This window comes from Arachis hypogaea, chromosome 2 (assembly GCF_003086295.3).
Source record: "Arachis hypogaea cultivar Tifrunner chromosome 2, arahy.Tifrunner.gnm2.J5K5, whole genome shotgun sequence".
In the NCBI taxonomy this organism is placed as follows: Eukaryota; Viridiplantae; Streptophyta; class Magnoliopsida; order Fabales; family Fabaceae; genus Arachis; species Arachis hypogaea.
In genome coordinates this window covers 56223942-56250262 of record NC_092037.1, presented here as the reverse complement: position 1 = coordinate 56250262, position 26321 = coordinate 56223942, and the positions used below count along the sequence as shown (strand labels likewise).

Below are 26321 nucleotides of genomic sequence, written 5' to 3'. Positions count from 1 at the left end.
TGCACCTCAAAGATCCCTAACTTCTCCATTACAAAGAGGGGCATGAGGTTTACACTTGACCCTAAGTCACACAAGGCCTTCTTGAAGGTCATGGTGCCTATGGTGCAAGGTATTGAAAACTTCCCAGGATCTTGTCTCTTTTGAGGCAGTTTCTGCCTAGACAAGTCATCCAGTTCTTTGGTGAGCAAAGGGGGTTCATCCTCCCAAGTCTCATTTCCAAATAACTTGTCATTTAGCTTCATGATTGCTCCAAGGTATTTAGCAACTTGCTCTTCAGTGACATACTCATCCTCTTCAGAGGAGGAATACTCATCAGAGCTCATGAATGGCAGAAGTAAGTCCAATGGAATCTCTATGGTCTCATTTTGAGCCTCAGATTCCCATGGTTCCTCATTGGGGAACTCATTGGAGGTCAGTGGACGTCCAGTGAGGTCTTCCTCAGTGGCGTTCACTGCCTCTTCTTCCTCCCAGAATTCGGCCATGTTGATGGCCTTGCACTCTCCTTTTGGATTTTCTTCTGTATTGCTTGGAAGAGTACTAGGAGGGAGTTCAGTAATTTTCTTGCTCACCTGACCCACTTGTCCTTCCAAATTTCTGATGGAGGACCTTGTTTCAGTCATGAAACTTTGAGTGGTTTTGATTAGATCAGAGACCATGGTTGCTAAGTCAGAGGTATTCTGCTTAGAGCTCTCTGTCTGTTGCTGAGAAGATGAAGGAAAAGGCTTGCTATTGCTAAACCTGTTTCTTCCACCATTATTGTTATTGAAACCTTGTTGAGGTCTCTGTTGATCCTTCCATGAAAGATTTGGATGATTCCTCCATGAAGGATTATAGGTGTTTCCATAGGGTTCTCCCATGTAATTCACTTCTTCCATTGAAGGGTTCTCAGGATCATAAGCTTCTTCCTCAGATGAAGCTTCCTTAGTACTGCTTGGTGCATTTTGCATTCCAGACAGACTTTGAGAAATCATATTGACTTGTTGAGTCAATATTTTGTTCTGAGCCAATATGGCATTCAGAGTGTCAATCTCAAGAACTCCTTTCTTCTGACTAGTCCCATTGTTCACAGGATTTCTTTCAGAAGTGTACATGAATTGGTTATTTGCAACCATTTCAATCAGTTCTTGAGCCTCAGTAGGCGTCTTCTTCAGATGAAGAGATCCTCCAGAAGAGCTATCCAAAGACATCTTGGACAGTTCAGAGAGACCATCATAGAAAATACCTATGATGCTCCATTCAGAAAGCATATCAGAAGGACACTTTCTGATCAATTGTTTGTATCTTTCCCAAGCTTCATAGAGGGATTCTCCTTCCTTCTGTCTGAAGGTTTGGACTTCCACTCTAAGCTTACTCAATTTTTGAGGTGGAAAGAACTTTGCCAAGAAGGCATTGACTAGCTTTTCCCAAGAGTCCAGGCTTTCTTTAGGTTGTGAGTCCAACCATGTCCTAGCTCTGTCTCTTACAGCAAAAGGGAATAGCATAAGTCTGTAGACCTCAGGGTCAACCCCATTAGTCTTAACAGTGTCACAGATTTGCAAGAATTCAGCTAAAAACTGATGAGGATCTTCCAATGGAAGTCCATGGAACTTGCAATTCTGTTGCATTAGAGAAACTAATTGAGGCTTAAGCTCAAAGTTGTTTGCTCCAATGGCAGGGATAGAGATGCTTCTCCCATAGAAGTCGGGAGTAGGTGCAGTAAAGTCACCCAGCACCTTCCTTGCATTGTTGGCATTGTTGTTGTTTTCGGCTGCCATGTGTTCTTCTTCTTTGAAGAATTCGGTTAGGTGCTCTAAAGAGAGTTGTGCTTTGGCTTCTCTGAGCTTTCTCTTCAAGGTCCTTTCAGGTTCAGGATCAGCCTCAACAAGAATGCCTTTGTCTTTGCTCCTGCTCATAAGAAAGAGGAGAGAACAAGAAAATGTGGAATCCTCTATGTCACAGTATAGAGATTCCTTGAAGTGTCAGAGGAAAAGAAGAGTAGAAGACAGAAGTAGAAAATTCGAACTTTATCAAAGGAGATGGAGTTCGAATTTTGCATTAAGGGATAATGTTAGTCCATAAATAGAAGGATGTGAGAAGGAGGGAAGTGATTTTCGAAAATTAAGTAAAAAAAAATTTTGAAAACATTTTTTTGAAAAACATTACTTAATTTTCGAAAATGAAAATGGAAAAGAAATCAAGTGATTTTTGAAAAAGATTTTGAAATTAGAAATCAAAAAGATTTGATTGAAAACTATTTTGAAAAAGATGTGGTTAAGAAGATATGATTGGTTTTAAAAAGATGTGATTGAGAAAATATGATTTGAAGAACATTTTAAATAGATTTGATTTGAAAATTAAAAACTTGACTAACAAGAAAAGATATGATTCAAACATTAAACCTTTCTCAACAGAAAAGGTAACATACTTGAAATGTTGAATCAAATCATTAATTGATAGTAAGTATCTTTAAAAATGGAAAGAAATTCATTTTGAAAAAGATTTGATTGAAAAATTGATTTGAAAAAGATTTGATTTTGAAAAGATTTTGAAAACTTAGAAAAAATTTGATTTGAAAACAAAATTTTCCTTTCTAGCCATCCTGGCGTTAAACGCCCAGAATGGTGCACATTCTGGCGTTTAACGCCCAAAACACTACCTTTTTGGGCGTTAAACGCCCAACCAGGTACCCTGGCTGGCGTTTAAACGCCAGTCTGTCCTTCTTCACTGGGCGTTTTGAACGCCCGGCTTTTTCTGTGCAATTCCTCTGCTGTATGTTCTGAATCTTCAATTCTCTGTATTATTGACTTGAGAAGACACAAATTAAAAATATTTTTGGATTTTTAATAGTAAGGAAAAATCAAAATGCAACAAGAATCAAATAACAATGCATGCAAGACACCAAACTTAGCAGTTTGTATACTACTGACACTAACAAAATGAAAATGCAAATGAGACACACAAGACACTCAAGTCAATAGAATTCAAAGATTAGAGCAAGTAAATTGTCAAGAACATCTTGAAGATCACCAAGATACATGAATGAATGCATGCAATTGACACCAAACTTAAGATGAGACACTAGACTCAAACAAGAAATATTTTTGGATTTTATGAATTTTTTTAATTTTTTTTGTGTTTTTCGAAAATTAAGTGGAAAAAGATATCAAAATTCTCAATGAGAATTCCAAGAATCAGTGCAATGCTAGTCTAAGACTCCGGTCCAGGAATTAGACATGGCTTCACAGCCAGCCAAGCTTTCAAAGAAAGCTTCGGTCCAAAACACTAGACATGGCCAATGGCCAGCCAAGCCTTAGCAGATCACTGTTCCAAAAGCAAGATTGATAGAAATCAACAAGCTCTTGTGGTGATAAGTTGAAACCTCGGTCCAATGAGATTAGACATGGCTTCTCAGCCAGCCAGATTTCAACAAATCATCATGAAACTCTAGAATTCATCTTCAAGAATTTCGAAAAAAAATAAATACCTAATCTAAGCAACAAGATGAACCGTCAGTTGTCCAAACTTGAACAATCCCTGGCAATAACGCCAAAAACTTGGTGTTGTTGCCGGATCTTGGCACTGATGTTACCAAAAGCTTGCTCAAAACTAGAACAATCCCCGGCAACGGCGCCAAAAACTTGGTGCGCGAAATTGTGAACAATACTTTTTCACAACTCTCATAATCCCCGATCATGAACCCCAAAAACTTGGTGTTCAATACCATGGCATTACACAACTTCGCACAACTAACCAGCAAGTGCACTGGGTCGTCCAAGTAATAAACCTTACGCGAGTAAGGGTCGATCCCACGGAGATTGTTAGTATGAAGCAAGCTATGGTCATCTTGTAAATCTTAGTCAGGCAAACTCAATTAGATATGGTGATGAACGAAAATAACAGAAAGGTAAAGATAGAGGTACTTATGTAATTCACTGGTAGGAACTTCAGATAAGCGCATGAAGATGCCTTCCCTTTCGTCTCTCTGCTTTCCTACTGTCTTCATCCAATCCTTCTTATTCCTTTCCATGGCAAGCTTGTGTAGGGTTTCACCGTTGTCAATGGCTACCTCCCATCCTCTCAGTGGAAACGATTGCATATGCTCTGTCACAGCACGCGGAATTCAGCTGTCGGTTCTCGGTCAGGCCGGAATAGAATCCATTGATTCTTTTGCGTCTGTCACTAACGCCCCGCCTGCTAGGAGTTTGAAGCACGTCACAGTCATTCAATCATTGAATCCTACTCAGAATACCACAGACAAGGTTAGACCTTCCGGATTCTCTTGAATGCTGCCATCAGTTCTTGCCTATACCACGAAGACTCTGATCTCACGGAATGGTTGGCTCGTTTGTCAGACGAGCACTCGGTTGTCAGGCGATCAACCATGCATCGTGCAATCAGGAATCCAAGAGATAAACACTAGAGCCTTGTTGCTTTGTAGAACAGAGTGGTTGTCAGTCACTTTGTTCATAAGTGAGAATGATGATGAGTGTCACGGATCATCACATTCATCAAGTTGAAGAACAAGTGATATCTTAGAACAAGAACAAGCGGAATTGAATAGAAGAACAATAGTAATTGCATTAATACTCGAGGTACAGCAGAGCTCCACACCTTAATCTATGGTGTGTAGAAACTCCACCGTTGAAAATACATAAGAACAAGAGTGATCATTGGTTTCGGCCCCAGAGAGGGAACCAGAAGAACCAAGATGAAAGTACAATAGTAAAAGGTCCTATATATAGAGAACTAGTAGCCTAGGGTGTACAGATATGAGTAAAAGACATAAAAATCCACTTCCGGGCCCACTTGGTGTGTGCTTGGGCTGAGCAATGAAGCATTTTCGTGTAGAGACTCTTCCTGGAGTTAAACGCTAGCTTTTATGCCAGTTTGGGCGTTTAACTCCCATTTTGGTGCCAGTTCCGGCGTTTAACGCTGGAATTCCTGAGGGTGACTTTGAACGCCAGTTTGGGCTATCAAATCTTGGGCAAAATATGGACTATTATATATTGCTGGAAAGCCCAGGATGTCTACTTTCCAACGCCGTTGAGAGCGCGCCAATTGGGTTTCTGTAGCTCCAGAAAATCCACTTCGAGTGCAGGGAGGTCAGAATCCAACAGCATCTGCAGTCCTTTTTAGTCTCTGAATCAGATTTTTGCTCAGGTCCCTCAATTTCAGCCAGAAAATACCTGAAATCACAGAAAAACACACAAACTCATAGTAAAGTCCAGAAAAGTGAATTTTAACTAAAAACTAATAAAAATATACTAAAAACTAACTAGATCATACTAAAAACATACTAAAAACAATGCCAAAAAGTGTATAAATTATCCGCTCATCACTTACCTCCCCCAATCATCATCCAAATTTAATAATTATCATCAATCATCACCAAAAATAAGAATTTTTCATTCATTCCATAGCCTCATAACAAATCTCAATCATATACATCAATTTCATTCACATGCTTATATCAAACCTCCATTCCACTAATCACACACATTCCATAAACCAAATCATGAAATTCAAACCTATCTTAAAGCCTATTAGCCTAAGTTTCACACAACATTACGTATTACCTAAAGAAAACCGAAACCATACCTTAGCTGATTTCTTCCAAACTTCCAAACAAGCCACCAAACCAAATTAACAAGTTCCAGCTATCAAAGCTTAATTTCAGGCACTGCAATTTGCCAAATTAACCCCAATCAACATGAATTTAATCTAGGTTAATAGCAATTCACCATAATCAACACTAGTGTTCACAAAATTGACAAAACACTAGGATTTAGAGTTTTCTGACCTTACCCACTAGTACTTGAGGTGAAACTTAACAATCATCCAAGCTAGATAACACCTAAATAACCAAAATCGTAAAAACTTCAAATTTTCAAAGCCAAAATTCGAATTTGATATAGAACAGAGGATTGGAGCAAGGAATTCGAGTTGCTACCACTTTGTTCAGATAGAATAGAATTGAAGAGCTCGGCGAGATGAACGCATGGCCACAAACGGTGTAGCGATCGGAGTTCCAGATCACAAGTTATGATCCAAAGAAAAAGAATATGAATAGTAATAAGAGTTTCACTCTCTTCTTCTCAATCTCAGTGTGTGTCTCTCCCTCTCATTAAGGACTGAAGCTGAAATGCCTCTAAGCTAAGCTTAAGAAGCATGGGCTTGGGCCCAGTTGAGTTTTTGTTTGTTTTGGCACAACCTCAAGCCAAAACCTATAAAATAAGTGCCCGATTTCTATTCTAAATATTTTCATCTTCCCAAATTATAAGAATTTAATTTCTTAAATTTATTCACTCATTAATTAATTTTTTCAGTTCTTACACAATTTTCATAATCCATTTGCAATTACTCATTCATCCTTATTATTTGAGCATTTAATCAAATCACATTCATCCAAACTGTCCAACTTAATCCATAAGTACTGCACAATCACAAAAATATATTTTTCACATCAATATCGATTTATAACAATTTTTTGAAAAAAAAAAGTTTAAGAAAAAGCCCCTACCTCGAATATTCAAAACCCAGAAATTAAACGCGACACTCCCTTTTAATCTTATTTCGCACTAGCGGCATTAATTCTGACCATTTTCATAGCAGCAACAACCATTAAACATATCATGCAGTTACGATAACTCAACCCTAAGATATTAACGTCGTGAAATCCTTAATAATTTATAACAGAACAACAGCGGCAAGAGTATCGAAATAAGAACTACTCACAGTACCGAAAAGGAATGAAGGAACGGAGGAGCAGTAGCCCAGGTGATCCATTTTCAGTGACAACGACAGTGACAGAGCTCCGGTGAAAGCCGTGAAAACCAAAAATAGAGGCAAAACTGGCAGGCCTTCCCTTCCAGTCCTCCAATCGCAGCTCCAGCAACGACATCCGGTGAGCAAAACTGTGGTAGAGAGCTCCAGCGGACGTAGTAGCTTGATGATAACGTACCAGCCCTCTTTCTCGAATGCTGCGGCGTTGATGGAGAATTTGGCAGCGGCAATGACGAAACACGATGGTGACATAGGCTTCAATGACGGTGACGACGAGGATGAAGCTTCCTTCTGTAAAACCCGGTTAATTAACGGCTAATTAGCCTATAAATGAGAATTTATTCTAGAAATTCCAAAATGTGATTTTTGTGGCTAAATATGATAGAGGAGATTGAGACGAGAATTTCGGTACCAATTTTATAGAAATCGGACCAAGATTGGACCGAACGGGCCAAATCGGGCCAACCGGACCCAAAGTGGGCCCTTGGCCCAACATAACTAGACCAAAACCCTAGTTTTCAGCAATCTCTCTCCTCACTAAACACACTCACATGCTGAAAATGGAGGCCATGGAGGGGAGAACTCTCTCTCAAATTCTTTCTCTCTCTTGATCTTCAAACCTCCATAACTTTTGATCTAGAGCTCCGATTGCCGCTCCATTTACGGCCACGCGTTTACCGCGGAGAGCTCTACAAAACCCATACAATCAATCTTGAGGTAAGCCACGTGTTGCTATTCGAAATTCCAGCCCTTATTTTCGAGTTTCATGGGTGAAATGTTGAGATTTTGGATTCTCTTGAAGGAGAAGGTTAATCTTGTCTCCTTGGACCTTGGGTGTGGTAAGATTCTCAACCCTAGTGTATTTTGTTGTTTTATGATGTTTGGGTTTTGAGATGTTGTGTATGGGTATGATGATTGTGGCTTAGGTTGTGTATATGTGAATATTGGATCTTGATTGGTGATTTTGAAAAGCTTGAAAAAGGGATTTAGTGGTGAAAAATCTGTTCTTGGAGGTTTTGAGGCCTTGAGAGCTTGTGGATAAGTGGTTTGGAAGTACTCCGGTTGAGCTTGGGAAATCGGCTAAGGTATGGTTTCGGTTTCCCGTATCTAATATGTAATGTGGTAGGAAATACTTAGGCTAGAGGCCCTAAGATAGGCACATGGTTGATGTTGTTGAATGATTGAGATATATGATGTGGTCATATATGTGATGATGATTATTGATGCCTTGGTGGTATGATGTATGAGAAATATGCATGTTGTGATATATGCTTGATGATTGGTTATGGTTGAATTGTGGGTTGAACCATGTTGATGGTGAGTATGATATTGATTGTGTACAATGATGATTTATTGGAATTGGTGTTGTTGAGAATTGGCATGAGGAAGAGTATATGATATGTCAATATGTTTGAGTTTGAGCCACTTGGGTGAAGTGGGTTAAAATGATGAGATAGTGATTTTGTAAATTGTGGTAATGTGTCAATGTGTGAGTTGAGGAGGCTTGATGTCGAATTTGATATATATTGATTGATTTCAAATAAAAGGGATGAAATTGGCATGTTTTGATTGATTTTGAAAAGAGTTGAAAATGGCTTGTTTTGAAAATGGCATATTGTGGTTTTGTATGAAAATATGGTTTTTGGGCATATTTTGGTGGGACATAACTTGGACTAAGGATCTCCGTTTTGTGCCAAATCTGTTTAGAAATGAAATTTGATCTGGGATGTCCATGCCGTTCGAAGAACGGATGAAAAATGATTTAAAATGAGGAAGTTATGTCCATTGGAAGATAGGGGTTTGAATCTGTGAATTCTGCAGCTTTTAACTTAGAAAATTTTTAGCAGAAATACCCCTCGCGCGTAGGCGCACTTGGCGCGTACGCGCCGTTCTTATAGAAAGCGCCATCCACGCGTACGCGTGATGTGCGTGGGCGCGCCGATTGTGCTGCACCCAATACCCAGCCATTTTCCAAAGAGTTATGCTAGAACTGTGCCAGTGTTGTGCCTGGGGCACGAGAACACCCACGCGTACGCGTGGTTGACGCGTACGCATCGATTGGCAAATTTTTAATCCACGTGTTAGCGTGCATGACGCTTGCGCGTCGATGAGTTTTTAAGGCCATCCACGCGTGCGCGTGGAGTGCGCGTACGCGTGGCCCTATTTTCATCCCAAAGTTGATTTTTGAGTTTTAAAAGCCAAATTTCATACTTCTAAGCCTCCGATCTCACCATTTATGTCTTAAATCATTATGACATGCCTAGCTATTAAAGAGGGGCTAGTGAATGTGGTAACTTGCGGGTGAAGCAAGGGAAACATGAATAATCAATGAGGATCATTGATGATTATGTGAGATGTGGAGGATGGTGGTGGAAGTGCTTGTTATGCCATTGGCCGAAGGGCCGTAATTGTTTATGAATTGGCTGGTTCTGGATTGAACCGTGAGCCGGAATAGCTGTGTATGCTATGAATATTGGCTGGTTATGGATTTAACCGTAAGCGGTAATGGCTGTGTATGATATGAATATTGGCTGGTTCTGGACTGAACCGTGAGCCGGATGGCTTATATGGATGTTGATCCATGGATGAGAATTCATGCATGTTTATGGTGAATTATTGATAATTGTGATTTGCACTTCCACTATCTGAGATACGAGTTTCCCTGGGTAGTAGCAGTGGCTAGCCACCACGTGCTCCAGGTTGAGGCTTGATACTCTGTTGACCCTATGTCGTAAGTGTGGCCGGGCACTGTGAAAGACCCGGATGAGCTCACCCCCGTAAATATTCACCAGTGAAGGTGATGGATATAGATCATAATTATGATCAAGTTTATGATGAGTATAACTCGAGTTGGGGATGCGTGACAGAGGGACAGTCCAATGGTTAGCGACCAGGACTTGTCGGGTTGGCTCTATAACCGACAAGATGATATCATCAGCCACTAGGGACAGGCATTCATCATATGCATACTATATGAATTGTTTGAGATTGCCTATTTGACTGCATATTACTTGCTAATTGTCTAAATGCCTTACTTGTTCCTAATTGTATATTTCTTGCTTGATATAACTGTGTTTGCTACATTATACTCCTGCTGGTGGTTGGGAGGTGAGAAGGAATTGGAAAGGGAAGTATTAGTTAGACTGAAGAATCTTTAGTCAGATGCCCTTTATGGTTTAGCCTGTTTATAAGCTTTGATACTATCTGGAGGAAGTTATAGGATTGCCTTCGGCTTTCCTCTATTATTATGTATTATATATGTGGAAGCTGTTACCATGCTGGGGACCTCTGGTTCTCACCCATGCGGATTTTGTGGTTTTCAGATGCAGGACGTGAGGTTTTCCGCTGAGGCATGCTAGAGACTTCTATATTGGTGAAGATCCTTTGTTATCGGGGCTATGTTTTGGTTTATATGTTTTGCTTATATACTTTTATCTCCATTAAATAATACAAACTGTGATGACTCCTCTTATGGGAGATTTTGGAGAATAGGTTTTATGTATTTGTGTCCCTTGGGTTTCCTTTGGGGTTTTCCTTATTTTTATCATATGTATATGTCGCTATGCTCGGACCGGTTATCTTCGCAGCCGGATCTTGAGTCTTGATATTCCTGTTTTTGACACTCCTTTGTATATATATAATCACGCGTTGGTTATCCTTGTTCGTTACGTTATCAATCGGAGTGTTGCGCTTTCGAGTTGCGATTTTTGTTTACCCCTTTTTTCTAAAAAGGCTCCTAGTTATAATCAATCATTCATACTACTATACGTACTAAGTTTTTATTTTAGAGGTCGTAATACCTTGCCATCTCTGAATTATGACTTAAGCATAAGACTCTGTATGGTAGGGTGTTACATTATGGTATCAGAGCAGTTTGTTCATGTAGAGCCTGAGGGATGGACTGACTATGCTTCTGTGCATTCTCTGTATTATGTGTTATGTGCTATTAGTATATCTGCTTGATATAATTGGCATAAACGTTCATGAGCATGCATTTGGGACTTTGAAGTACTAGACTTCCGATATTGAGACTGATCAACTTAATATCGATTGTTTGGTATGTATAGGAACCAGATGGCGCCTCATAGACGCGGTAGAGGTAGTGTGAGAGGTCGTACGAATGCTCGTGCGCCAGAGAATAACCCTAATAACCCGGTGAACTTTATGACTGCGTTGGAGAACATGGCTGCTGCTATGCAAGCCACTGCTGAGGCTCTTGGTCAACAGATGAACAACCATGGTAATGATGGAGGTGGAGTTCAGGGCCCGATGACACTGGCAAACTTTATGAAGGTTAATCTGCCTAAGTTCAAGGGAAGTACTAGTCCGACTGAGGCTGATACATGGTTTCAGGCTATAGAGCGAGCACTGCAAGCACAAGTGGTACCTGAAGGGCAGCGTGTCGAGTTTGCTACCTATATGCTCACAGGTGAAGCGTCGCATTGGTGGCAACGTATCCGACGTCTTCTGCAGCAGGGTGATGACTATATCACTTAGAATGTTTTCCAAGAAGAGTTCTATAAGAAGTACTTTCCGACTTCTGCTAGGACGGCTAAGGAACTTGAGTTACTGCAGCTGAAGCAGGGTACCATGTCCATATCAGAGTATACTGACAAGTTTGAGGAGCTGTTCAGGTTCTCTCGTATGTGCCAAGGGACTCCGGTAGAATATGAGGAGTGGAAGTGTGTTAAGTATGAAGGAGGACTCCGGAGTGATATTTTCAGTTCAGTGGGACCAATGGAGATTAGGACCTTCTCCGAGTTGGTAAACAAGTGTAGGGTTGCTGAAGAGTGTGTGAAAAGGGCAACCGCTGAGGAAGGGAGTCACAAAGGATCATTCCTACAGAACCGAGGGAAGAGCTTTGCACCTAGAGGTCCATCTTTCAAGAGGGGAAGCTCTTTCAAGAGGCCCAACAACAACAACTCCCAAGGAAAAAGGTATGGGAAGCAGCCTCAGAATGATCAAACTTGTACTAGGTGTGGAAGTCACCATCCGGGAGCACCATGCAAGGCCGGATGGGGTTTGTGCTACAATTGTGGAAAGGCGGGGCATAAAGCCGCAAATTGTCCTGAGAAGCAGAAACAAGGTGCTGGGAAAGCACAACAGACTGGTCGGGTGTTCACCACTTCAGCTGTAGGAGCTGAGGGATCTGAGACACTCATTAGAGGTAACTGTGAAATGGCTGGTCAAACTTTAAATGCTTTATTTGATTCGGGAGCATCACATTCATTCATTGCATTTGAGAAAGCCCATGAGTTAGGATTGAAGATTGTAACCTTAGGTTATGATTTAAGAGTTTATAATGCTACCCATGAAGCCATGGTGACTAGGCTAGGATGCCTGGAAGTTTCCTTTAGGTTCAAGCAGCGTGATTTTGTTCATAATTTAGTCTGCTTGCCGATGATCGGTCTTGATCTTATCTTGGGATTGGACTGGTTATCTAAGAACCATGTCCTGATTGATTGTTCTACAAAGTCGGTGTACTTTATGCCGGAGGATACTGAAGGGCCGGTCGTGGTGAATAATTATTACTTGAATTCGATGATGGTGAACTGTTCCGGAAACGAATGTCAGGGTATCATGTTGTTAACCGCGGGTGTTTCGGGTGATGATCAAAGGTTGGAACAGATTCCAGTTGTGTGTGAGTTTCCGGAAGTGTTTCCTGATGATATTGATGAGTTTCCACCTAACCGAGAGGTTGAATTTGCTATTGAATTGGTGCCTGGGGCAGGACTAATCTCAAGTGCTCCTTATAGGATGTCACCGTTAGAGATGAACGAGCTAAAGTCTCAGTTAGAGGATTTGTTGGGAAAGAATTTCATACGACCAAGTGTCTCTCCGTGGGGTGCTCCAGTATTACTTGTAAAGAAGAAGGATGGGAGTATGCGACTCTGTGTGGATTACAGGCAGCTGAACAAGGTTACAATAAAGAATAAGTACCCATTGCCGAGAATTGATGATCTCATGGATCAGTTACAAGGAGCTGGAGTTTTCTCCAAGATCGATTTGCGATCAGGTTATCACCAGATAAGGGTGAGGGGTGAGGATATCCCTAAGATCGCTTTCAAGACTCGTTATGGTCATTACGAGTACACTGTAATATCTTTCGGGTTGACGAACGCTCCTGCAGTGTTTATGGACTACATGAATAGAGTTTTCCGTCCGTTTTTGGATAAATTCGTTGTTGTCTTCATTGATGACATACTGATTTATTCCAAGACTGAAGAAGAGCATGCGGAACACTTGAGGACCGTGTTGCAGATTCTAAAGGAGAAGAAACTCTATGCAAAACTGTCTAAGTGTGAGTTTTGGAAGGGTGAGGTGAAGTTTTTGGGCCATGTGGTGAGTAAGAAGGGAATAGCCGTAGATCCAACTAAGGTGGAGACTGTGATGGATTGGAAGCAACCAACCACCGTAACAGAGATAAGGAGTTTTCTGGGTTTAGCTGGCTATTACCGAATGTTTATCAAGGGCTTTTCACAGATAGCTTTGCCAATGACAAAGTTAACCCGTAAAGACACTTCGTTTGTTTGGACTCCTGAGTGCGAGGAGAGCTTTCAGACATTGAAGAAAAAGTTGACCACTGCACCTGTGTTAGTGTTACCTGAGCCGAACGAGCCATTTGAGGTGTATTGTGATGCCTCATTAAAGGGTCTAGGGTGCGTGCTGATGCAGCATCGTAATGTGGTGGCGTATGCCTCACGACAGTTGAGACCTCATGAAGTTAATTACCCTACGCACGATTTGGAACTCGTTGCGGTTGTGTTTGCCTTGAAGGTGTGGAGGCATTATCTCTGTGGGGTCAAGTTCCAAGTTTTCTCTGATCATAAGAGCTTGAAGTACCTCTTTGATCAGAAAGAGCTTAATATGAGGCAGAGAAGGTGGATGGAATTGTTGAAGGACTACGACTTTGAGTTGCATTACCATCCGGGAAAGGCGAATGTAGTGGCGGATGCGTTAAGTCGGAAGTCGTTATATGCGGCTTGGATGATGCTTCAAGAGGAGAAGTTGCTCAAGGGATTTGAGAGTCTGAAAATTGGTGCTCGAGAAGTATCTGAAACTTTGTGTTTGAGCCGATTAGAGATCTCAAGTGATTTTAAGTCCAAACTCCTAAAGGCTCATCGAAATGATGAAGCGTTATGGAAGGTGTTACCGGCTATTGAGCAAGGAAAACAATGGAGAGTGTCGGAAGAAAAAGATGGGTTATGGAGGTTCAAGGGTAGGATCATTGTGCCGGATGTTGGCACTTTGAGGCAGGATATCTTGAAGGAGGCACACAAAAGCGGATTCTCCATTCACCCGAGAAGTACTAAGATGTACCATGATTTAAAGGCGATGTTTTGGTGGCCGGGTATGAAGAATGATGTGGCGGAATATGTATCAAAGTGCTTAACTTGTCAAAAGGTAAAGATTGAACATCAAAGACCTTCCGGGATGTTGCAACCTTTAGAGATTCCGCAATGGAAGTGGGAAAGTATTGCAATGGACTTTGTGTCTGGATTGCCAAGGACTAGGGCTGGTTTTGATGCTATTTGGGTGATTGTGGACCGACTGACGAAGTCAGCTCACTTTTTACCCATTCGAATGACTTACACCCTTGAGGAGCTAGCACGGTTATACATAAAGGAGATTGTGAGACTTTATGGTGTACCTGCTACTATAATCTCTGATAGAGATCCTCGTTTCACTTCAAGGTTTTGGGGTGCATTTCAGAAAGCTTTTGGAACCCAATTAAGCTTGAGCACGGCTTACCATCCTCAAACAGATGGTCGATCCGAGAGGACGATCCAAACACTAGAGGATATGTTGAGAGCTTGTGTTTTGGACCAACTGGTGAGTTGGGATCGGTATATGCCATTAGTGGAGTTTGCATACAATAATAGTTATCATGCAAGCATCGGAATGGCTCCGTATGAGGCCTTGTATGGGAGGAAATGTCAATCTTCGCTATGTTGGTATGAAGCTGGAGAGAAAAGCTTGTTGGGGCCGGAAATGATAGCCAAGACTACTGAACAAGTCAAGAAAATTCGTGATAGGATGTGGTGGACGAAATTGTGATCAATTCTCTTTAAGTTGTTTGTCTTTGTATGAAATCATTATTATGGCACTGGTTGAATTCACAACTCCGTTCAACTAACCAGCAAGTGTACTGGGTCGTCCAAGTAATAAACCTTACGTGAGTAAGGGTCGAATCCACAGAGATTGTTGGTATGAAGCAAGCTATGGTTACCTTGTAAATCTCAGTTAGGGAGATTAAAGGGTAATTGTGATTATTGGAATAAATAAATAAAAAGGAATAATAAAAAGGGATAGAATACTTATGCAGATTCATTGGTAGGAATTTCAGATAAGCGGATGGAGATGCTGTAGAGCCCAGGGACGCCTGCTCTCCTACTGCTTCTACTCAATCCTTCTTACTCCTTTCCATGGCAAGCTTTGTATAGGGGTTCACTATCAACTGTGGCTACTTTCTTCCTCTCGGGGAAATATCCTATGCGGCTGTCACTCGCACAGCTAACCAGTCTGGAGGCATCACCCATGGTTGATGGCTACATCCCATCCTCGCAGTGAAAACTAATGCTCACGCACTCTGTCACAGTACGGCTAATCACCGGTTGGTTCCCTCCCCTACTGGAATAGAATCCCTCTTTTGCGTCTGTCACTAACGCCCAGCAGGTTACAAGTTTGAAGCACGTCACAGTCATTCATTACCGGAATCCTACTCGGAATACCACAGACAAGGTTAGACTTTCCGGATTCCCAGGATCCTACTCGGAATACCACAGACAAGGTGAGACTTTCCGGATCCTCATAAATGCCGCCATCAATCTAGCTTATACCACGAAGATTCTGTTGGAGAATCTAAGAGATATACATTCAAGCTCTGTTGCATGTAGAACGGAAGTGGTTGTCAATCACGCGTGTTCATAAGTGAGAATGATAATGAGGGTTACTTATCATCACATTCATCATGTTCTTGGGTACGAATGAATATCTTGGAATAAGAATAAGAGAGATTTGAATAAAAGAAAATAGAATTGCATTAATACTTGAGGTACAGCAGAGCTCCACACCCTTAATCTATGGTGTGCAGAAACTCCACCGTTGAAAATACATAAGTAAAAGAGGTTCAGGCATGGCCGAATGGCCAGCCCCCAAAACGTGATCACAGGATTCAAAATACAATCCAGGATGTCTAATACAATAGATAAATGTCCTATATATACTAGACTAGCTACTAGAGTTTACATGAGTAAGTAATTGATGCATAAATCCACTTCCGGGGCCCACTTGGTGTATGCTTGGGCTGAGCTTGATCATTCCACGAGCTAAGGCATTTCTTGGCGTCAAACTTCAGGTTATGACGTGTTTTGGGCGTTCAACTCCGGATAATGACGTTTTTCTGGCGTTTAACTCCAGACAGCAGCATGAACTTGGCGTTTAACGCCAAGTTACGTCGTCATTCTTCGAATAAAGTATAGACTATTATATATTGCTGGAAAGCCCTGGATGTCTACTTTCCAACGCCGTTGAGAGCGCGCCAATTGGAGTTCTGTAGCTCCATAAAATCCATTTCGAGTGCAGGGAGGTCAGATTCCAACAGCATCAGCAGTCCTTTTGTCAGCCTTCTTCAGAGTTTTGCTCAAGTCCCTCAATTTCAGTCAGAATTTACCTGAAATCACAGAAAAACACACAAACTCATAGTAAAGTCCAGAAATGTGAATTTAACATAAAAACTAATGAAAACATCCCTAAAAGTAGCTCAAACTTACTAAAAACTATATGAAAACAATGCCAAAAAGCGTATAAATTATCCGCTCATCACAACACCAAACTTAAATTGTTGCTTGTCCCCAAGCAACTGAAAATCAAATAGGATAAAAAGAAGAGAATATACTATAAAGTCCAAAATATCAATGAATATTAATTTAATTACATGAGCGGGACTTGTAGCTTTTTGTTTCTAAACAGTTTTGGCATCTCACTTTTCCTTTGAAGTTCAGAGTGATTGGTATCTCTTGGAACTTAGAATTTCAGATAGTGTTATTTGACTTTCCTAGTTAGGCATGTTGATTCTTGAACACAGCTACTTATGAGTCTTGGCTGTGGCCCTAAGCACTTTGTCTTCCAGTATTACCACCGGATACACAAATGCCACAGACACATAACTGGGTGAACCTTTTTAGATTGTGACTCAGCTTTGCTAAAGTCCCCAGTTAGTGGTATCCAGAGCTCTTAAGCACACTCTTTAGCTTTGGATCACGACTTTAACCATTCAGTCTCAAGCTTTTCACTTGGACCTTCATGACACAAGCACATGGTTAGGGACAGCTTGATTTAGCCGCTTAGGCCTGGATTTTAATTTCCTTGGGCCCTCCTATCCATTAATGCTCAAAGCCTTGGATCCTTGCTTTCTTAAAATTTTCGCCATTTTTTTTCACTGCTTTTTCTTGCTTCAAGAATCAATTTCATGGTGTTTTTCAGATCATCAATAACATTTCTCTTTGTTCATCATTCTTTCAAGAGCCAACAATTTTAACACTCATAAACAACAAGATCAAAAATATGCACTGTTCATTCATTCATTCAGAAAACAAAAATTATTGCCACCACATCAATATAATTAAATTAAATTCACCAATAATTTCGAAAATTATGTACTTCTTGTTCTTTTGAATTAAAACAAATTTTTTTTATTTAAGAGAGGTGAGGGACTAATGGATTTTATTCATAGCTTTAAGGCATGGTTACACACTAATGATCATGAAGTAGAAACACAAAAACATAGATAAAAATAATACTTAAAAACCGAAAACAGAAAGAAAATAAAGAACAAGGAATGAATCCACCTCTAGTGGCGTCTTCTTCTTGAAGGACCAATGATATTCTTCAACTCTTCTATGTCCCTTCCTTGCCTTTGTTGCTCCTCCCTCATTGCTCTTTGATCTTCTCTTATTTCTTGGAGAGTGAGGGCGTGTTCATGATGTTCCACCCTTAGTTGTTCAACATTATGGCTCAAATCTTCTAAAGAAGTACTGAGTTGCTCCCAATAGTTGTTGGAAGGAAAGTGCATTCCTTGAGGCATTTGTTGATGATGAACTTCCTCATGTTCTTCTTGAGGGCCGTGAGGAACTTCTCTTGTTTGCTCCATCCTTTTCTTGGTGATGGGCTTGTCTTCTTCAATGGAGACATCTCCATCTATGATAACTCCGGCTGAATAACATAGATGGCATATGAGGTGGGGGAAGGCTAGCCGTGCCATGTGTGAAGGCTTGTCAGCTATTTTGTAGAGTTCATTGGATATGACTTCATGAACTTCCACTTCTTCTCCAATCATGATGCTATGAATCATGATGGCCCGATCCACAGTAACTTCAGATCGGTTGCTTGTAGGGATGATGGATCTTTGGATGAACTCCAACCATCCTCTAGCTACAGGCTTGAGGTCCAGTCTTCTTAGTTGGACTCGTTTGCCTTTGGAGTCTATTCTCCATTGGGCGCCTTCCACACAAATGTCCATTAGGACTTGGTCCAACCTTTGATTGAAGTTGACCCTTCTTGTGTAGGGGCGTTCATCACCTTGCATCATGGGTAGATGAAACGCCAACCTCACATTTTCCGGACTGAAATCTAAGTATTTCCCCCGAACCATTGTGAGATAGTTCTTTGGATTCGGGTTCATACTTTGATCATGGTTCCTAGTGATCCATGCATTAGCATAGAACTCTTGAACCATCAATATTCCAACTTGTTGCATAGGGTTGGTTATGACTTCCCAACCTCTTCTTTGGATTTCATGTCGGATTTCCGGATACTCATTCTTTTTGAGCTTGAAAGGGACCTCGGGGATAACCTTCTTCTTTGCCACAACATCATAGAAGTGGTCTTGGTGGCTTTTGGAGATGAATCTCTCCTTCTCCCATGACTCGGAGGTAGAGGCTTTTGCCTTCCCTTTTCCTTTTCTTGAGGAAACTCCGGTCTTGGGTGCCATTGATGGTGAATGAAAAATAAAAAGCTTAGGCTTTTTACCACACCAAACTTAAAATTTGCTCGCCCTCGAGCAAGAAAGAAAAGAAGAGTAGAAGAAGAAGAAGAGAATTTTGGTAGAGAAGGAGAGGAATGGGTTCGGCTATATGAGAGAAGAAGGGGTTTGTGTTGTGTGAAGATGAAGAAGAAAGGAGAGGTATTTATAGGGAAAAGGGGGGGTGGGAGTTCGGCCATTTTGGGTGGGAAAGGGTGGGAAATTGAATTTGAATTTTATGAGGGTAGGTGGGGTTTATGGGGAAGAGGAGGTTGATGTGAATGGTGAATGGGGTAATTGGGAAGAGGAGTTGAGGTGATTGGTGAAGGGTTTTGGGAAGTGTGACATTGAAAATGAGATTTGGATTAGGAGAGTGTGATTAAGATTTAAAAGAAAAGGTAGGTGGGGATCCTGTGGGGTCCACAGATCCTGAGGTGGGAATCCTGTGGGGTCCACAGATCCTGAGGTGAAAAGAAATACCATTCCTTCACCATATAGGCGTGTAAATTGCCTTCATGCACCATTCTGGCGTTCAAACGCCCATTGGTGCATGTTCTGGGCGTTAAACGCCCATGTAATGCATGTTTCTGGCGTTGAACGCCAGTTTCATGCTTGTTTCTGGCGTTCAGCGCCAGATTGTCCTCTGTGTGCACATCCTGGCGTTAAACGCCAGGTTGTTGCTTGTTTTGGGCGTTCAGCGCCAGTTTGTCCTCTCTGTGCACCATCCTGGCGTTTAACGCCAGGTTGTTGCTTGTTTTGGGCGTTCAGCGCCAGAATGGTGCTCTGTTCTGGCGTTAAACGCCGGCCAGATGCACCTTCTGGGCGTTGAACGCCAGCCCGTGCATCCTCCAGGGTGAAAAATTTTTTTCTTCTGTTTTTGACTCTGTTTTTAATTTTTTTGATTTTTTCGTGACTCCTCATGATCATGTACCTAATTAAACACAAAAAATAACAAAGAAACAAAATAAAATTAGATAAATAAAATTGGGTTGCCTCCCAACAAGCGCTTCTTTAATGTCAATAGCTTGACAGTGGCTCTCATGGAGCCACAAGGTGATCAGGTCAATGTTGTATAGTTGTCCACACCAAACTTAGAGTTTGGTTGTGGGATCTTAACACCAAACTTAGAGTTTGGTTGTGAGTTCACAACACCAAACTTAGAGTTTGACTGTGTGGGTTCTTCTTGACTCTGAACTGAGAGAAGCTCTTCATGCTTACTCTCCTCTGTCACAGAGGGATGGCCATGTGCCTTAAACACAAGGTAGTCCCCATTCAATTGAAGGAATAACTCACCTCTATTGACATCTATCACAGCTCCTGCTGTGGCTAGGAAAGGTCTTCCTAGGATGATGCATTCATCATCTTCCTTCCTAGTATCTAGGATTATGAAATCAGCAGGGATGTAAAGGCCTTCAACCTTCACTAGTACGTCTTCTACTATTCCATAAGCTTGTCTTATTGACTTATCTGCCAATTGTAATGAGGACAAGGCAGGTTGCACCTCAATGATCCCCAGCTTCTCCATTACAGAGAGTGGCATAAGATTTATCCCTGACCCCAGATCACATAGAGCTTTTTCAAAGCTCATGGTGCCTATGGTACAAGGTATTAGGAACTTTCCAGGATCTTGTTTCTTTTGAGGTAGAGTTTTCTGAATCCAAGTATCTAGTTCATGAATGAGCAAGGGAGGTTCACTTTCCCAAGTCTCATTACCAAACAACTTGGCATTCAGCTTCATGATAGCTCCTAAATATTGAGCAACTTGCTCTCCAGTCACATCTTCATCCTCTTCAGAGGAAGAATAATCTTCAGAGCTCATGAATGGCAGAAGGAGATTTAATGGAATCTCTATGGTCTCTAGATGAGCCTCAGATTCCTCTGGATCCTTAATAGGAAACTCCTTCTTGCTTGAAGGACGTCCCAGGAGGTCTTCCTCACTTGGATTTTCGTCCTCCTCCTCCCTAGTGCATTCGGCCACTTTGATCAAATCAATGGCTTTGCACTCTCCTTTTGGATTCTCTTCTGTATTACTTGGGAGAATACTGGGAGGAGTTTCAATGACTTTCTTACTCAGCTGGCCCACTTGTGCTTCCAAATTTCTAATGGAAGATCTTGTTTTATTCATGAAACTAAAAGTGGCCTTTGACAGATCAGAGACTATATTGGCTAAATTAGAAGTGTTTTGTTCAGAATTCTCTGTCTGTTGCTGAGAAGATGATGGATATGGCTTACTATTGTTCAGCCTATTGCGTCCACCATTATTAAAGCCTTGTTGAGGCTTTTGTTGATCCTTCCAGGAGAAATTTGGATGATTTCTCCATGATGGGTTATAGGTGTTTCCATATGGTTCACCCATGTAATTAACCTCTGCCATGGCAGGGTTCTCAAGATCATAAGCTTCTTCAGAAGCTGCCTCTCTAGTACTGTTGGATGCATGTTGCAATCCATTCAGATTTTGAGAGATTATGTTGACCTGTTGAGTCAACATTTTGTTCTGAGCCAATATGGCATTCAGAGCATCAATTTCAAGAACTCCTTTCTTCTGAGGTACCCCATTATTCACAGAATTCCTCTCAGAGGTGTACATGAACTGGTTGTTTGCAACCATGTCAATGAGTTCTTGAGCCTCTTCAGGCGTTTTCTTCAGGTGAATGGATCCACCTGCAGAATGATCCAATGACATTTTCGAAAATTCAGAGAGACCATAATAGAATATATCCAATATGGTCCATTCTGAAAACATGTCAGATGGACATCTCTTGGTCAGCTGCTTGTATCTTTCCCAAGCTTCATAGAGGGATTCACCATCTTTTTGTTTGAAGGTTTGAACATCCACTCTTAGCTTGCTCAGCTTTTGAGGAGGAAAGAATTTATCCAAGAAGGCAGTGACCAGCTTATCCCAAGAGTCCAGGCTATCCTTAGGTTGTGAATCCAACCAGATTCTAGCTCTGTCTCTTACAGCAAAAGGGAAAAGCATGAGTCTGTAGACTTCAGGATCAACTCCATTCGTATTTACAGTCTCACAGATCTGCAAGAACTCAGTTAAAAACTGATAAGGATCTTCAGATGGAAGTCCATAAAACTTGTAGTTTTGTTGCATTAATGCAACTAGTTGAGGCTTAAGCTCAAAGTTATTGGTTCCAATGGCAGGAATGGAGATGCTTCTTCCATCAAACTTGGACGTTGGCTTTGTGAAGTCACCAAGCATTCTCCTTGCATTATTATTATTATTATTTTCGGCTGCCATGTCCTTCTCTTGTTCGAAAATTTCTGAAAGGTTATTTCTGGATTGTTGTAATTTAGCTTCTCTTAATTTTCTCTTCAGAGTCCTTTCAGGTTCTGGATCAACTTCAACAAGAGTGCCCTTTTCCTTGTTCCTGCTCATATGAAAGAGAAGAAAACAAGAAAAGAAAGAGGAATCCTCTATGTCACAGTATAGAGATTCCCTTATGTTAGTAGAAGAAGATAGGGGTATAAGAAAGAAGAAGGATGGATTCGGATTTTTGGATGAGGAGAGGTGAAGAGAAGTGTTAGTAATTAATTAATTAAATAGAATAAGAAAAGAGAAGAGAATTTTTCGAAAATAATTTTTGAAAAAGAAGTTAGTAATTTCGAAAATTAAAAATAAAATAAGTTTAAAATTAAAATTTAAAACAATTAAAAGGAATTTTTGAAAAAGAGAGGGAGAATTTTCGAAAATTAGAGAGGGATAGGTAGTTAGTTGGTTTTGAAAAAGATAAGAAATAAACAAAAAGTTAGTTAGTTGATTGAAAAAGATTTGAAATCAAATTTTGAAAAAGATAAGAAGATAAGAAGTTAGATAAGATATTTTGAAATCAAATTTTGAAAAAGATAAAATTTTTGAAAAAGATAAGATAAAAAATAAAAAGATATATTTGAAAAAGGATATTTTGAAAAAGATTTAATTTTAAAATTGACTTAACTAACAAGAAATTAAAAGATAAGATTCTAGAACTTAAAGATTGAACCTTTCTTAACAAGAAAGTAACAAACTTCAAATTTTTGAACCAATCACATTAATTGTTAGCTAATTTTCGAAATTTGATATAAAGATAAGAAAAAGATTTTTGAAACTATTTTGAAAAATAATTTTGAAATTTTCGAAAATTATAGAAAAAATGAAAAAGATATGATTTTTGAAAAAGATTTTGAAAAGATAAGATTTTTAAAATTGAAATTTTGACTTGACTTGTGAGAAACAACTAATTTTGAAAAATTTTTGATCAAGTCAACCCAAAATTTCGAAATTTTGGAGGAAAATAAGGGAAAGATATTTTTTTTATTTTTGAATTTTGAATTATGAAAGAGAAAAACAACAAAAATATTCAATGCATGAAATTTTTAGATCAAAACAATGAATGCATGCAAGAATGCTATGAATGTCAAGATGAACACCAAGAACACTTTGAAGATCATGATGAACATCAAGAACATTATTTTGAAAAATTTTTGATGCAAAGAAAACATGCAAGACACCAAACTTAGAAATTTTTAATGCATGGAAAATATGAATGCAAAAATGCACATGAAAAACAACAAAAGACACAAAACAAGAAATTATCAAGATCAAACAAGAAGACTTGTCAAGAACAACTTGAAGATCATGAAGAACACTATGAATGCATGAGATTTTCGAAAATTGCAAGAAAAATTTTAAAAGCATGCAATTGACACCAAACTTAAAAATTAACACAAGACTCAAACAAGAAACACAAAATATTTTTGATTTTTATGATTTTCTAATTTTTTTGTATTTTTATTAATTTTTTCAAAAATATAGTTTGTAAAAACGAAAAATAAAAGAAAATTTTTGAAAAAGATTTTTGAAAAGAAAAGTACCTAATCTGAGCAACAAGATGAACCGTCAGTTGTCCATACTCGAACAATCCCCGGCAACGGCGCCAAAAACTTGGTGGACGAAATTGTGATCAATTCTCTTTAAGTTGTTTGTCTTTGTATGAAATCATTATTATGGCACTGGTTGAATTCACAACTCCGTTCAACTAACCAGCAAGTGTACTGGGTCGTCCAAGTAATAAACCTTACGTGAGTAAGGGTCGAATCCACAGAGATTGTTGGTATGAAGCAAGCTATGGTTACCTTGTAAATCTCAGTTAGGGAGATTAAAGGGTAATTGTGATTATTGGAATAAATAAATAAAAAGGAATAATAAAAAGGGATAGAATACTTATGCAGATTCATTGGTAGGAATTTCAGATAAGCGGATGGAGATGCTGTAGAGCCCAGGGACGCCTGCTCTCCTACTGCTTCTACTCAATCCTTCTTACTCCTTTCCATGGCAAGCTTTGTATAGGGGTTCACTATCAACTGTGGCTACTTTCTTCCTCTCGGGGAAATATCCTATGCGGCTGTCACTCGCACAGCTAACCAGTCTGGAGGCATCACCCATGGTTGATGGCTACATCCCATCCTCGCAGTGAAAACTAATGCTCACGCACTCTGTCACAGTACGGCTAATCACCGGTTGGTTCCCTCCCCTACTGGAATAGAATCCCTCTTTTGCGTCTGTCACTAACGCCCAGCAGGTTACAAGTTTGAAGCACGTCACAGTCATTCATTACCGGAATCCTACTCGGAATACCACAGACAAGGTTAGACTTTCCGGATTCCCAGGATCCTACTCGGAATACCACAGACAAGGTGAGACTTTCCGGATCCTCATAAATGCCGCCATCAATCTAGCCTATACCACGAAGATTCTGTTGGAGAATCTAAGAGATATACATTCAAGCTCTGTTGCATGTAGAACGGAAGTGGTTGTCAATCACGCGTGTTCATAAGTGAGAATGATAATGAGGGTTACTTATCATCACATTCATCATGTTCTTGGGTACGAATGAATATCTTGGAATAAGAATAAGAGAGATTTGAATAAAAGAAAATAGAATTGCATTAATACTTGAGGTACAGCAGAGCTCCACACCCTTAATCTATGGTGTGCAGAAACTCCACCGTTGAAAATACATAAGTAAAAGAGGTTCAGGCATGGCCGAATGGCCAGCCCCCAAAACGTGATCACAGGATTCAAAATACAATCCAGGATGTCTAATACAATAGATAAATGTCCTATATATACTAGACTAGCTACTAGAGTTTACATGAGTAAGTAATTGATGCATAAATCACTTCCGGGGCCCACTTGGTGTATGCTTGGGCTGAGCTTGATCATTCCACGAGCTAAGGCATTTCTTGGCGTCAACTTCAGGTTATGACGTGTTTTGGGCGTTCAACTCCGGATAATGACGTTTTTTCTGGCGTTTAACTCCAGACAGCAGCATGAACTTGGCGTTTAACGCCAAGTTACGTCGTCATTCTTCGAATAAAGTATAGACTATTATATATTGCTGGAAAGCCCTGGATGTCTACTTTCCAACGCCGTTGAGAGCGCGCCAATTGGAGTTCTGTAGCTCCATAAAATCCATTTCGAGTGCAGGGAGGTCAGATTCCAACAGCATCAGCAGTCCTTTTGTCAGCCTTCTTCAGAGTTTTGCTCAGTCCCTCAATTTCAGTCAGAATTTACCTGAAATCACAGAAAAACACACAAACTCATAGTAAAGTCCAGAAATGTGAATTTAACATAAAAACTAATGAAAACATCCCTAAAAGTAGCTCAAACTTACTAAAAACTATATGAAAACAATGCCAAAAAGCGTATAAATTATCCGCTCATCACAACACCAAACTTAAATTGTTGCTTGTCCCCAAGCAACTGAAAATCAAATAGGATAAAAAGAAGAGAATATACTATAAAGTCCAAAATATCAATGAATATTAATTTAATTACATGAGCGGGACTTGTAGCTTTTTGTTTCTAAACAGTTTTTGGCATCTCACTTTTCCTTTGAAGTTCAGAGTGATTGGTATCTCTTGGAACTTAGAATTTCAGATAGTGTTATTTGACTTTCCTAGTTAGGCATGTTGATTCTTGAACACAGCTACTTATGAGTCTTGGCTGTGGCCCTAAGCACTTTGTCTTCCAGTATTACCACCGGATACACAAATGCCACAGACACATAACTGGGTGAACCTTTTTAGATTGTGACTCAGCTTTGCTAAAGTCCCCAGTTAGTGGTATCCAGAGCTCTTAAGCACACTCTTTAGCTTTGGATCACGACTTTAACCATTCAGTCTCAAGCTTTTCACTTGGACCTTCATGACACAAGCACATGGTTAGGGACAGCTTGATTTAGCCGCTTAGGCCTGGATTTTAATTTCCTTGGGCCCTCCTATCCATTAATGCTCAAAGCCTTGGATCCTTGCTTTCTTAAAATTTTCGCCATTTTTTTTCACTGCTTTTTCTTGCTTCAAGAATCAATTTCATGGTGTTTTTCAGATCATCAATAACATTTCTCTTTGTTCATCATTCTTTCAAGAGCCAACAATTTTAACACTCATAAACAACAAGATCAAAATATGCACTGTTCATTCATTCATTCAGAAAACAAAAATTATTGCCACCACATCAATATAATTAAATTAAATTCACCAATAATTT

General features: G+C 40.1%; 1 non-coding gene across 1 annotated transcript; it reads left to right on the top strand.

The window, feature by feature from the left end:
- Window positions 1-1241: 1241 nt before the first annotated feature.
- LOC112766975 (small nucleolar RNA R71) lies at window positions 1242-1349 on the top strand. Its single transcript, XR_003184649.1, has one exon. It is a non-coding gene; the product is annotated as a small nucleolar RNA R71 (small nucleolar RNA).
- The last annotated feature ends 24972 nt before the right edge of the window (window positions 1350-26321 follow it).